The 12,044-nt window shown below is 53.2% G+C and overlaps 1 protein-coding gene across 2 annotated transcripts in view; it reads right to left on the minus strand.

Moving 5' to 3' along the window:
- Nucleotides 1-1,225: 1,225 nt before the first annotated feature.
- The window catches only part of LOC135364185 (fatty-acid amide hydrolase 1-like), a 38,910-nt gene continuing 28,091 nt past the window's right edge, over nucleotides 1,226-12,044 (minus strand). For both annotated transcript variants that reach the window (XR_010410948.1, XR_010410947.1), the window contains 2 exons: nucleotides 2,388-2,609; nucleotides 1,226-1,791 (listed from right to left, as the gene is read on the minus strand). The gene's annotated coding sequence lies outside the window, so the exon portion shown is untranslated. The remainder of the gene's footprint in view (nucleotides 1,792-2,387; nucleotides 2,610-12,044) is intronic.

Consider the following 12,044-nt stretch of genomic DNA (forward strand, 5'->3'; position numbering starts at 1 on the left):
GCTCGCAAAGCTATGATTAAGAGTTATGGCGGCTCCTGTTTCCCTTAACCCTTTAAGGACCGCAGTCCAGGAGCTTCTAGTGCTGGTACCTGGCCATGGAAAGCCAGACACACGGACACACATCCCAGTTGCAGCAAACACAGACACACTGACTGAAGGGCACAGGCCCCCATAAAGCCATCGCTCAGATACTCGGGTTCTCATATATGTACACATACGCTCTCCCAGGTACACACAGAAATACAGCAGCATATACATTCCCTCCCGCTCAGAAACCCACAAATCAAATGCACATGTGCACAAATGCACAAATCCATGCTGCATAAAAGCCACCAGCACATATGTCTACATACAAATATTTCCCACCTCACTTCTTACACCCACATATACGCACCATGACCCTGAGATATGCACAATCACATTGTGCTAACTTGTGACTGGGTCAGTGGCCAGCCAAGAATGGGGACTCTGAAAGGGGGTTGGAAGATGCTGAAGGGGGGATGGTCTCATGAATGCAGCTATGGCCACTACTGGGCAAGGCATAGAGAGAGGCCAGGAGTCTCAGAGCCCAAAGATGGGATCTGTGGAATCTGGGCCCTACTCCAGTCAGCCCAGCTCTCCTCAGGCCCTCATCCCCATGACTGCCCTGTGCCTTTTCTGTCAATTAAAGCAGGGGGTGGGTTTTCTGGAAGCCACTGTATAGGAGAGCTATAAAGTCACATAATTCTGTCAAAACTGCTCACTGGTGACCACCTCTGGCCTGGGTGGGTTCAGAATGATTAAGTGGCCACATGCCATTTCCAGAACGGCATCACCTAACCATCCTGTGGCCATTGTCTGATTCAGCAAATCAGCGTTATCCGGTTGTTACTTATCTCAGGGTTGGGGAGAGACACGGAGTAGACAGTGACTTAACCCATCTATAGGGGAAGCTCTAGTGGGGAGACTCCAGGCCATGAGATTGGCCAAGTGTATCAGTTATCTGTTGTTACATAACAGATTACTCCTAAACTTAAGTGGCTTAAAACAAACATTTACAGGCACACCTCCGGGATATTTGGCAGGTTCTGTTCCAGATCACCACAATAAAACGAATATCTCAATAAAGCAAATCAAATGAATTTTTTGGTTTCCCGGTGCATAAAGAAGTTATGTTTATACCACACTGTAGTCTACTAAGTGAGCAATAGCATTATGTCTAAAAAACAATGTACATATCCCCATTAAAAATACTTTATTGTTAAAATATGCTAACCATCATCTGAGCTTTCAGCTGGTCATACTCACTGATCACAGATCACCCTAACAAATATAATAATAACAAAAAGATTTGGAATCTTGCAAAAATTACCAAAATGTGCCACAGACATAAGTGAGCAAATGCTGTTGGAAAAAAATGGCATCGACAGACTTGCTCGATACAGGGTTGCCATAAACCTTCAATTTGCAAAAAAAAAAAACACAAAAAACAAAAAACAAAAACATAGTATCTGCAAAGTGCAATAAAGCAAAGCTCAATAAAATGAGGTATGCCTATATTATATTACAGTTTCTGAGGGGCAGAAATCCAGGAGCAGCTTAGCTGGGTGGTTCTGGCCTGGGGGGTCTCTTAGGGATTGCAGTTATATTGGTTAGGGCTATATCCTCTGAAGTCTTGACGGGGGCGGGGGGCCTCTTCCAAGAGGGCTTGTTCATGTGGCTGGCAGTTGGTGCGGGCTGTCAGCGGGGGTGCCTCAGTTCTCCTCCATGCAGCCTCTTCAGCATAGTAGCCTGGATTTCTTTATATGGTGGCTGGGATGAGAGAGAAAGAGAGGAGAAAAGTCAAAAATAGAGGCTGTAATCTCTTAAACCTAATCTCAAAAGTGACATCCCATCACTTCTGCTATATTCTAGTCCCGGTAAGTAAGTCACTAAGTCCAACCCACACTCAAGGAGAGGACAATTAAACTCCACCACTCAAAGGAAGAAGTATCAAAGAATTTGTGGGCATAGTTTTTAAACTACAACAACTAGGCAAGAGGACACTTGCACTCTACCCAGTGTCTGCAAAATGGCAAGCATCTCTTGATGGCTCCAGACCCCAGGAAAACCATGAAGCATCCTGAAGTGGGGAAGGCGTGGCCAGGTGATGGTGGAGACACAGAGCTAACCCTTGCTCAGGACCACGGTATAACAGTATAATTGCACAGTAATTCCATGCATGGACCATGGAGCCAGACTGCCTGGGTTCAAGTCCAGGCTCTGCTGCCACCGACTAGCTGTGTGACTTTGGGCAAGTCATTCAACCTCTGTGCCTCAGTTTTCTTATTTGTAAAATGGGGGAAGTAATAGTACTTAACTTCTAGGGTTGTTCTAAGGGTTAAATGAGTTAACATTTAGTACAGTACCTGGTATGTTATAAATGCCACATGAGGGGCGCCCGGGTGGCTCAGTCGGTTAAGCATCTGCCTTCGGCTCAGGTCATGAGCCCAGGGTCCTGGGATCAAGCCCCACATCAAGCCCCACATCGAATCCCACATCAGGCTCCCTGCTCAGTGGGGAGGCTGCTTCTCCTTCTCCTTCTCCTTCTCCTGTTCCTCCTGCTTATGTACTCTCGCTCTCTCCTCTCTCTGTCAAATAAATAAATAAAATCTAAAAAAATAATAATAATAAATGCCACATGAGTTTCAGCTAATACACTCAGTTCCTACCTCTCATTGGCAGATCCCTCCCTGTGGACACTTTCTCACAAGGAATTTATTGAGCACCTTTGATGTTCCTCAGACTAAGCCCATCTAGCCACCACCACCACCCCAGTGACGCTGGGCCCTTCCCTGACCCCATCCCCTCAGGCCAGCCCTGTGGAAGGCTAAGCAGACAGTCTGGGCTCCATGAGCTCCATTTGACCATGCCAGCCGAGCACTGCCATTTGCGGCCTCTCTGGGAATGTTGTGCAGTATGTTGGCCACAAACATTTTATGAGCGAGAAGACAGGAAGAAATTTTCCTCTATCGACCGACTGCAGTCAGGCCTGCTCCCTCCACCTCCTCTTCATAGGTCTCCTTGGTGATGAGGGGGACAAGGTGAAGACTGCCCCCACAGCAGAGCCCTGAGGAGCAGCCCAGTCCCAGTGCCCCTTCCCTCAACCTCCTCAGGCCCCCACCCGCCCCTGACACAGAGGGGTAGGCAGACCTGGATCCCAGAGACACCTCAGCCCCTTGGGGCAGGCATCCTCTCCCAGCTCACCTGCTCTAGGAGTCCCAAGACACTTCACCCAAACAACAAGAAAAGAGAAAAGTAAAGTTTTGAGAGGCAACTGTGCATAAAGCTACACCTATTCATTATGAAGCACTATCCTCTCCATTCTGAGATGATGTCTTTTCAACTTTTTTGATGTCCAAATATCCTTTCTTTTATGAAATGAAGCTGAGAGCCATTGGTAGCTTTCCCTCAGTGCCCTTATAGGGCAAAATTAATAGCCGGCAACTTTATGCTGGACCCCACATTTTAAAAATATCACTCTGGGCGCCTGGGTGGCTCAGTCGTTGAGCGTCTGCCTTCAGCTCAGGTCATGATCCCAGGGTCCTGGGATCGAGTCCCACATCGGGCTCCCTGCTCAGCGGGAAGCCTGCTTCTCCCTCTCCCACTCCCCCTGCTTGTGTTCCCTCTCTCACTGTCTCTCTCTCTCTCTGTTGAAAAATAAATAAAAAATCTTTTAAAAAAATAATTAAAAAAAAATTAAAATATCACTCTGTTCTGTGCAAGAGGCACAAAACTGTCCCCCCCCCGAACACCTGCTGACCCCTAACCTGGGCTCAGACACCAGGTGAAAGGGGGAGCTCACCTCATTTCTGCCTCAGCTCTACCAGCAACTTGGAGTGACCCAGGACAAGCCCCTTCCTCTCCTCAGCCCTGCTTGGTCTCCCCATCTGCTATATGGGCGGTCGGACAGATGTTCTTTCTCAGGCGATGATTCTCAACTAACTCTGACCTTTCACCTGGGTACCCCCACCTCTCCCTGCACTCCACCCCCTTCACCCCTAACCTGAGATGACCACAGGTGGATGCCGACATGCCCATAGAGCAGGTTAGGCCTGGGGGGGGTCACCTCTAACTGGCCTGAATGCCCCTTTGCCAGGCTCCCCTGGAGACAGTCTCTGAGCTGGGGGCAGAGATGGGAGGGGGGTCTTCGGCCTTTGGCTACAGGGACCCTCCGTGATGCACCAGGGAGGGAGAGAAGGATTTGTCTCAGGGGCTCCGTGGAGGCTGAGTTCTTGGGACCCCCTCCCCTCCCTGCCCCCAAGGCTTGGCTGGAGCACAAGGGGCCCCTTTGTGGGGCCTAATCTCAAAGCACTGCGGCTTTAGCGACCTTCAGGGATGAAAGCGCCAGGAGCTGGCGGCCGGGAGGTGGTGTGGGGGCAGCCCCACTAATCCCTGCGCTTTCGCCAAACAAAGCTGCCAGGAGGGGCTGGCTCCCAGGAGATGATCCAGGGAACCAATTCCTGGAGCCTAACCCGCTCTGACAGCCCGAAAAGGAGAGGCCCGCCACCGCCCCAGTGGCCCCAGCTTGGCCACGGGGGATGAGGAAGGCCTGGCCTGGGACCTTCTGCACCTCCTCCTGTCCCCCCATGGACTCCTCTCCCTCTCTGTGGGGAGGTGTTCCTCCCTCTCTGTGGGGAGGTGTGGGGAGGTGTACCCTAGTCCCTCAACACCTGGCTCTTTGCCTTTAGCCTCCAAGTCCCCCAATATCCCATTTCTCAGTATCCCAGACCCAGATCCTTTAGCTTCCAATCCCCTGTCCCCTAATTCCTCACCCCCAGTCTCGACTCTCAGACTCCCACTCTCCACCTCTCCTCCCCCAGCCCCTAACTCTCCTCCCCCAGCCCCTAACTCCCCTGCCATAAACTCCCTGCTCACTAAACAATAATGCCCTCCCGCCTGCCCCCAACCCCTGGTAAGCTCCACCTCCTGCCTCTGGAGACTTGACAACCCCTGCTCTCCCAGCCCTGCCCCCTCACCCCCCACACCTGACCTGACGCCCCTGCTGTTCCACGGGTATGTCTGGCTGTCTCTGTCCCCTTCCATTCCATTGACCGGTGCTCAGCTTGGCCATGGAGAAGATTGAGGAGGGAAATGATTCTGACTCAACCTTGCTGAAACCCCACGCCTCCCACCAGACACTCCCTCCAGCCATGATCCCGCTGGAATCCTGATGCTTCAGCCCAGGCTCCCAGGTGAGCACAGCATCGTGGCCAGAGGAAAGGGCAGGAGCCCTGCTGGCTGAGGAAAGCCGCCCAGAGGCCTAGCTTCCCAGGGCAGGGGGTGTCGGCAGGGCTGGGCTCTCTGCTGCTCCGTCCCTCCCCTCGGCTGAGGAGACCCAGGACGCAGAAATCTCCACCAGATCCAGGGAAGGCCGGGTGCCAGGGGTCACCCGGGCCCAGCAGAGGCCACTGAAGAGCCAGGATGACTTTGGGGCCTGCAGGGAGGGACTGGGCAGGGCAAGAGGGTTGAATTCCCAGGAGAGGGGTGGGGGCCTGGCCAGCCCAAAGCATTTTCCCACCATAGCCTCTGCCGCCTCCACTCCACTAATCTGATTACGCTATTTACCAACCTCCCATGGGCTGCTTAGGGCGGAGGGGGTGTTACACCAAGGATCTCAGTTCCAGTTCCCAGCGTAATGGGAGGCCCAGAAAGGTGTTTATGGGTCCTGAAATGATTGTGCCAGGCCATCCCTCCTGCCCGCCAGGGCGCAGGGCTGTCTAAAAGACCCCTCCGCCATCAAGTTTAGTCAGGAAGTCTCCTCTGTCACCCTCTGTCTCCAGATGCCTGGGTCCTCTCCAAGCCGTTTCTGGGCCCTTTATGCTGTCCCACCCAGAGCCATAACTATTAAGATAGTATTCAACTCACGAGGCAGTGCCTTCCTTCCTAAGTTTATGTGAGCTTTTCGGTGCCCAGGACAAAGAGGATGGTGGTGCAGACCCCAAGAGCCTGCTCCACGTAGTTGGAGTCAACGTCCCTCACACTTGCTTTGACCCCACACCCAGGTTCAGGCCCTTCTTGAAGGAGGGGGGTGCCACAGCCCCTGGCTGAGGTTTCACTGAGAAAAGAACCTAAGGAACCTCGAGTCTCCCTGTCTCTCTCTCCTTCTATCTCTCACACACGCACACGTTCTTTATTAAACTGTCACAGACACCGCCACACTGTCACACAGGGAAGGTCCACCGTCCCGGCCCCTCCCTGGCTTCTGCACCACTGAGCACCAGACAGGTCTGTTGGGGACACTGGCGGCCTGGTGGCCTGGCATGGGCTTGCTTCCTCGCCCAGCTGACAGGTGAAAGAGAGAGAGAGAGAGAATTGGCATGGAGGGAGGACGCTGCCTGGAGATGAGAGGGAAGTGCTCTTAAGGGGGCTAGAGGGGAGGCGCTGCCAACCTCCCTGAGGGTGGAGGACAGTGGAGGTGGCCCTGCCCAGAGGAAGGACAGCACCTCTTCCTCCTCCCTCTCCCCAGAGGTTTAAGGCCCCAAGTTCATTCATCCCTTGCAGGATTTCAAATAGAGAAGTTATTCTGAGCAACAGGCAAGAGTTTCTTTAAAAAGCTAACAATACAAGGCCAACTTCAGACTAGGACAAAGCTGGCCCCCTCCTGAGGGTTCCCACCCACGGTGTACTCAACACTTACCCCTTGGGATTATTCTAGCTCTGAGTGATCTCAGCGATGGGTTCCCAGAATAGAGAAAGGATTTGGGCGCCCCCTGCTGTCTGACCTTCAGAACTGCGCCCTCTTCCCCAGGGCGCCCCAGCCAGGATCCTTCTGTAACCCCCACCCTGCCCCCCCACCCCCTGCAACCGCACAAGACCTCTTCCTCTCACCTCCCACCTCCAGATGCCCTTGGTTGGGTCAAAAAAACCTATCCTGCTTGGGCTCCCAATTTCCCACTGGCAGCCAGCTGGAAAAAGGGGTAACCTGCCTAAGGTTGGAGCACTTGTTAGGGGGATGGAGTTCCAAAGGCTGAATCTTGGCTTTTTGCTCCCTAAGGGACTGAGGGAGACTCACAGGAAAATGGCTAAGAGAGGAGAAGTAAGACTGACCCAGAGACTGGGGAGGAGGGGCCAGGGGAGAGGAATCTGATGAGAGAGGAGAGAGGGGGCAGATCAGAGGGGCACAGGTGAGAAGACATAGTAAACAGGACAGGTGAGGCGGCACAGGTGATGGGGAAAAGAGAGCGATGTGCAGGTGGGGACACAGGTGAGCTGGGGAAGAGCAAACGGGGCAGGAATGATGCAGAGTGAAAGGAGGCCACCAAGGGCTCGTGAGCAGGAGTCAGTGCCCCCTGCTGCCTGCCATCTGCTGGGCCACATCCAACCCTGTGTGTCCAGGCAGCCCTGTGACTGATGGCCAGGCCCCTGCTGGGGCACTGAGGGCAGGCACTCAGCAGAGGCAAACAGCTTGGATGTCCGTGGCCTCTGGACTGTGGGGCATGGCAGAGGTGGTGGGCAGAACAGATTGAGCTCAGTGCTGTGGTCAGAAGCCCAGGCCTGGGGCGGGGGGATGGGGGGGTGGGGGGAAGGGTCTGTGACTGTGAGCCAGGCCTCCTCAGGCTCCTCTCCTTCCCCCTCCTCAGCATCTGCTTGGCCCAGGGGTCCTTGTTCAGGCAGGGTCAGCCTCTCTGCTATTTCAAAGCCCAGAGGGGAGGCCTGTCCAGCTGGGCTGGAGTCAGGGGTGCTCAGGCTTCTAGCCTGCCAGGTACCTTCAGGGCAGAAAAGACGCCTTCATGGTGTGCCCCACACAGACAGGTAGGCCCAAAGAAGAGAGGGTGGAGGGGGTCTTAATTAGACCATCCTTTCAGATTGTCCAGCCCCAAATTCATGATTTCTGCCTCCCAAAACATTTATCTGCCCAGCCCCCTGAGAAAAACCAGCTTCATTAACTCCCTTTGTCAGCAAGGGCCCTTGGAGGTGGAGGTGGGGGGAGGGAGGCTAGGTGAGCAATGTGTAACTCTCCCATGATCACCCAGCAGACAAGTTGGGCTAGTACTCGGGTGTTCTGCACTCGCCCAGGGCTCTGCCCACTATCTCCTCTGGCTCTCCAGGGCCCAGGAGCAGGTCTAGCCATCTGCCTCCCAGCCTCTTAGAACCTTTCCACCCAAAGTACACAGAGGCCAGAAGATCTGTGGCCATGAGGAGGGGTGAGGACCAGGTAAGCAGACTTGGTACAGACCTTCTGTCTCCAAATCCTGTGAGGTTGTCTTGGTCATGGGGTGAGTGCTTTTAAGGAGGCCTCAGGGCTCTGGTACCAAGAAAGGCCAATCAGGGTCCCAAATGAGGGAGCACTAAAGCAATGAGGTAGCTGGGGAGAGCTAGGCTTACCATGCCTGGGAGAGTTCAAGAAGAGGCTGGAGAAGGAAGTCTGGATGGGATGCTTCTTGAGGCTCCTTCTACACCTTGGGCCCTAGGTAGGAAAGGGAAAGGTCATCCACCTTCAGACCAAATCCTTGCCCCCTACTCCTCTCCTCCCCAGACACACGGTCTAAGGAAGTGTCTGAGTGGCCTCATTTCTCCAACTTCCATTTCCCCACCCCCAAGTTCCCAAGGGAGCCCGGTGTCCAGGCTTAAAGATGGCCCAGCCTAACCCCTCAGCAGCCCCCTCCTCACTCCCCCCAGGGCCTCTTGCTGTGCCTGGCTGAGTGGGGATGGGGACGCCAAGGGGCCGGAAAAGGGGCTCATCAACAGTGCTGCTAATAGACCATCCTCAGCCACATCCTATTACTGCACAGCCCCTCCCCAGCCCCCCAGCCCGGCTGGCCTGCGCCTCTCCGCGGCCCCGGGGACCAGGCATCAGATTGGAGTCAAGATTCTGAGAGTGTCATTTGCAGCCGCTGATGGTGCTGATAATAGGGACGGGATGGCGGGCGGAGAGCGGTGGCACAGAGGCCGATTCTCTATTAAGGCTTCCCCCTCTCAGCGCAGCAGCAAGCGGGGGGCAGGCCAGAGCCGGCACTGGGCAGGCGAGGCAGGGAGCGTTCTCTGAGGGGCTGGCTGGCTTGCCTCTGCCATCAGCTCAGACCAGGCAGGGAGGCAGGGAGGTAGAGAGGACTGGATAGTTATTGGGTCAGAGGATGCCAAATCCCAGAAGGACGGGGCTGGAAAAATGGAAAGCCCCAGCCCAGCCCTTTGCTACACGGTAGGTCGAAACTCTGCCCGTTTAAGGGAGGGTAGGTCGAAACTCTGCCCGTTTAAGGGAGGTCCTTGCTCTCCTACCTGCTTGCAGAACAGAACTTTACAGAAGGTCAGTCACCTCACCGTCTGCCCAGAGAAATCCTGCACTGTTGGCGGCCACAAGCCCTGCGGGGAGCTTGGTTAGTGGGTGTTCCTGGAGCAGGACCTCACCGCCCCTGCACCTCCTCCTCCGGGAGCTCCCTCACGGCTGCCATCCCTCACCTCCGTGGTCACCATTACCAGTGCCCAGCTCCCTCCCTTACCATCCCCCCCAGGCACCCAGCCCTCACTCTTGCTGTCTCCCCAATTCTACCACGGTCTCCAGTCAACAATGGGTCAAGGGCATAGCTCTGGGGCTCCTCTAGTTTCTAGCTGTGTTATCTTTGATCACGTATTTCACCCCTTCTATGGCTATGTTTTATCACCTTTAAGATGGGGATGACATCAGCTACCTCATAGGGTTAAAAAGGATTCAACAACCTGCTACATACAAAATGCTTGGAATAGCGCAGGGCACGTCCTTAGCACTCCATAAACTGTACGGCAGTTATTAACATCCCCCCTCCCACCATGATCAACGTCACTGCCACCTTCTCTGTCCTCATCACCACCCCCACCGCCTGCCTTAAGAGCAAACAGCAGTGTCACTTACATAGTACTCACCATCTGCTGGGCCCTGCTCTAAGTCTTTTACATGTTAACTCATTTAACCCCGATGGGGGAGCATGATCATTATCCCTATTTTACAGATAAAGAAACTGATGCACAGAAGAGTTAAATAACTTGCCTGAGGTCACACAGCTAGCACGCGGTCAGAACGAGGAGTCAAAGCCAGGCCAAATTCTTAGCTGCTACGCCAAGCGATCTCCCACCAGGGCTTACTTCCTTGCCTACAGTGCTGCCAGCCCCTGGCCATTGCCATCACTCCCCCAACACCTCCACCATTACCACACCCCCGCCCCCTCCCCACCCCATGAGCGCTTTAGCACCGCCACCAGCTCCCCGGCTGTCCCAGATCCATGATCACTGTCCACATGTCAGTCCCAACCACCATCAGACCCTCAGCACTGTTAGAGCCTGCCCAGAACAGTCTTGCTTCTGCGCTCCCTAGGCCCTGTGCTCCGAGAGGTGTGAACGTTCCCTGAGATACGGATCTGCTAATGTGGCCAGACCTGGAAAAGACAGAGAAATTTAACGTGCTACAAAGCTATTCAGGTGCCAGCTAGAATTTAAGGTTAGCTGGAGTCTGCAAGACGTGCTTTGCAAAGCTGACTTCTCAGTTTCCCCAGGAGGCCCTGTCTGGTTTAAACACCCTTTTAGCATTCTGAGAGCCTCTGATGTGGAAAGACACCTTCCACCTTGCAAGCAAAGGGCTTGGCTGAGAACAGATTTGTCAACACAGACACAATCCCCTCCATTTGGCTACATAGTAGTCTTTCCAACCTATTGAAAGCTTTGAGGGTGGAGACACAGCCTCATTCCTCTCCTTGTCCCATTTCTTCTCCAGTACACCCCCCACCTCCATCCCCAACCCCAACGCACACCAATACACTATGAAAAAACGGACAGATGAGCCTAGTTGAGTCTGGAAGGGATGGTTCTTGCTGTCCATGGTACTGAGAGTCTTGCTCTTTAGGGATCCACAGGTTCCCTCTTGTCTTTTACAGGTAAGAACCAGTCTTCAATTTTGCCAAGGCTCTCCTAACTTGCCAATCCCATCATTATCTGCAAAGCCCATTACCATTTGCAGAGCCTGTCCCTATTCACCAGGTCCGTTATTGTTTGCAGAGCCTAGCATTGTTGAAGAGCCTGAAATTATATGCCAAACTCAACAGTGTTTACAGAGCCCATTACCATCCGCTGAGCACATCCCATCCCTGATTTCTGAGCCTATCACTGTTACAGATCCCATCGTAATTTTCAGCGTATCTTACCACTTTCAGAGCCTAAGACTTCACAAAGACCATCTTAATTTGCAGAGCCAAACTCTCTCCTAGAGACAGAGAAAGACAGGAGGAAATAAAGGGAATGAACAATGAGAAAATCTGTATTCATGCAACAAGACTCCTATGGGCCGATGCTTCTGTTGGGCTCTGTAAACAAATGGGGAAATGCAATAAAAATGACTTCCAGTTCTTGAGTCAGGCTCTGTCAAGTGCTTCATGATCTCATTTTATCTTCACCACAATCCAGAGAGATAGGCACTGTTCCTATCTCCACCTCGGAGGAGAATGTCCCTGGCTGGGAGAGATCAAATAACTTACCCATTACCATAGCGCTTATTCATAGCAGGTCCAGAATTTGAACCTGGGTTTTATTTGTTTGTTTGTTTGTTTTTACTCCAAAAGCCATCTCTCCTGCTTCTCATGTGGTAAAAATGGAGGAAAAGGGAAGCTGGAGCATACAGGGAGATCGGCTATCTGTCTGAATAGAGACAAAGCCCTGCCCTTGAAACAGTCTAAAGCAGGAGGCTAAGCCTTTGCAAGCTTTCAGAGCATCTCTGACCTGACTCAGACTGAGTATAAGTGCAAATTCTGGAGGACAAAATTCCCCAGAGGGAACACTGAGCATCCAGGACACCCAGCCTCAGGACCAGCCTCCATTCAGCTCTTGAGCTACAGTGACCTTCGAACCTGACCATACAGACCTCATAGAGCCACACAGAGGCTTATCCAGTGTAAAAGACAAGCCTGGAGACAGAGATAGAGAGACACAGACTGAGAAACACCAGGATCCAGAGACAGGAAGTCAGAGACAAGGAGAGACAAGCAAGAGCCAGAGAGAGAGTCGCAGATAGAGAGATCCGGAGTCAGACAAAGACAGAGACACAGACTCACAGGCCCATGTAG

This window comes from Mirounga angustirostris, unplaced genomic scaffold (assembly GCF_029215605.1).
Source record: "Mirounga angustirostris isolate CCGP_5_RB_7025 unplaced genomic scaffold, mMirAng1.0.hap1 SCAF_4, whole genome shotgun sequence".
Lineage (NCBI taxonomy): Eukaryota > Metazoa > Chordata > Mammalia > Carnivora > Phocidae > Mirounga > Mirounga angustirostris.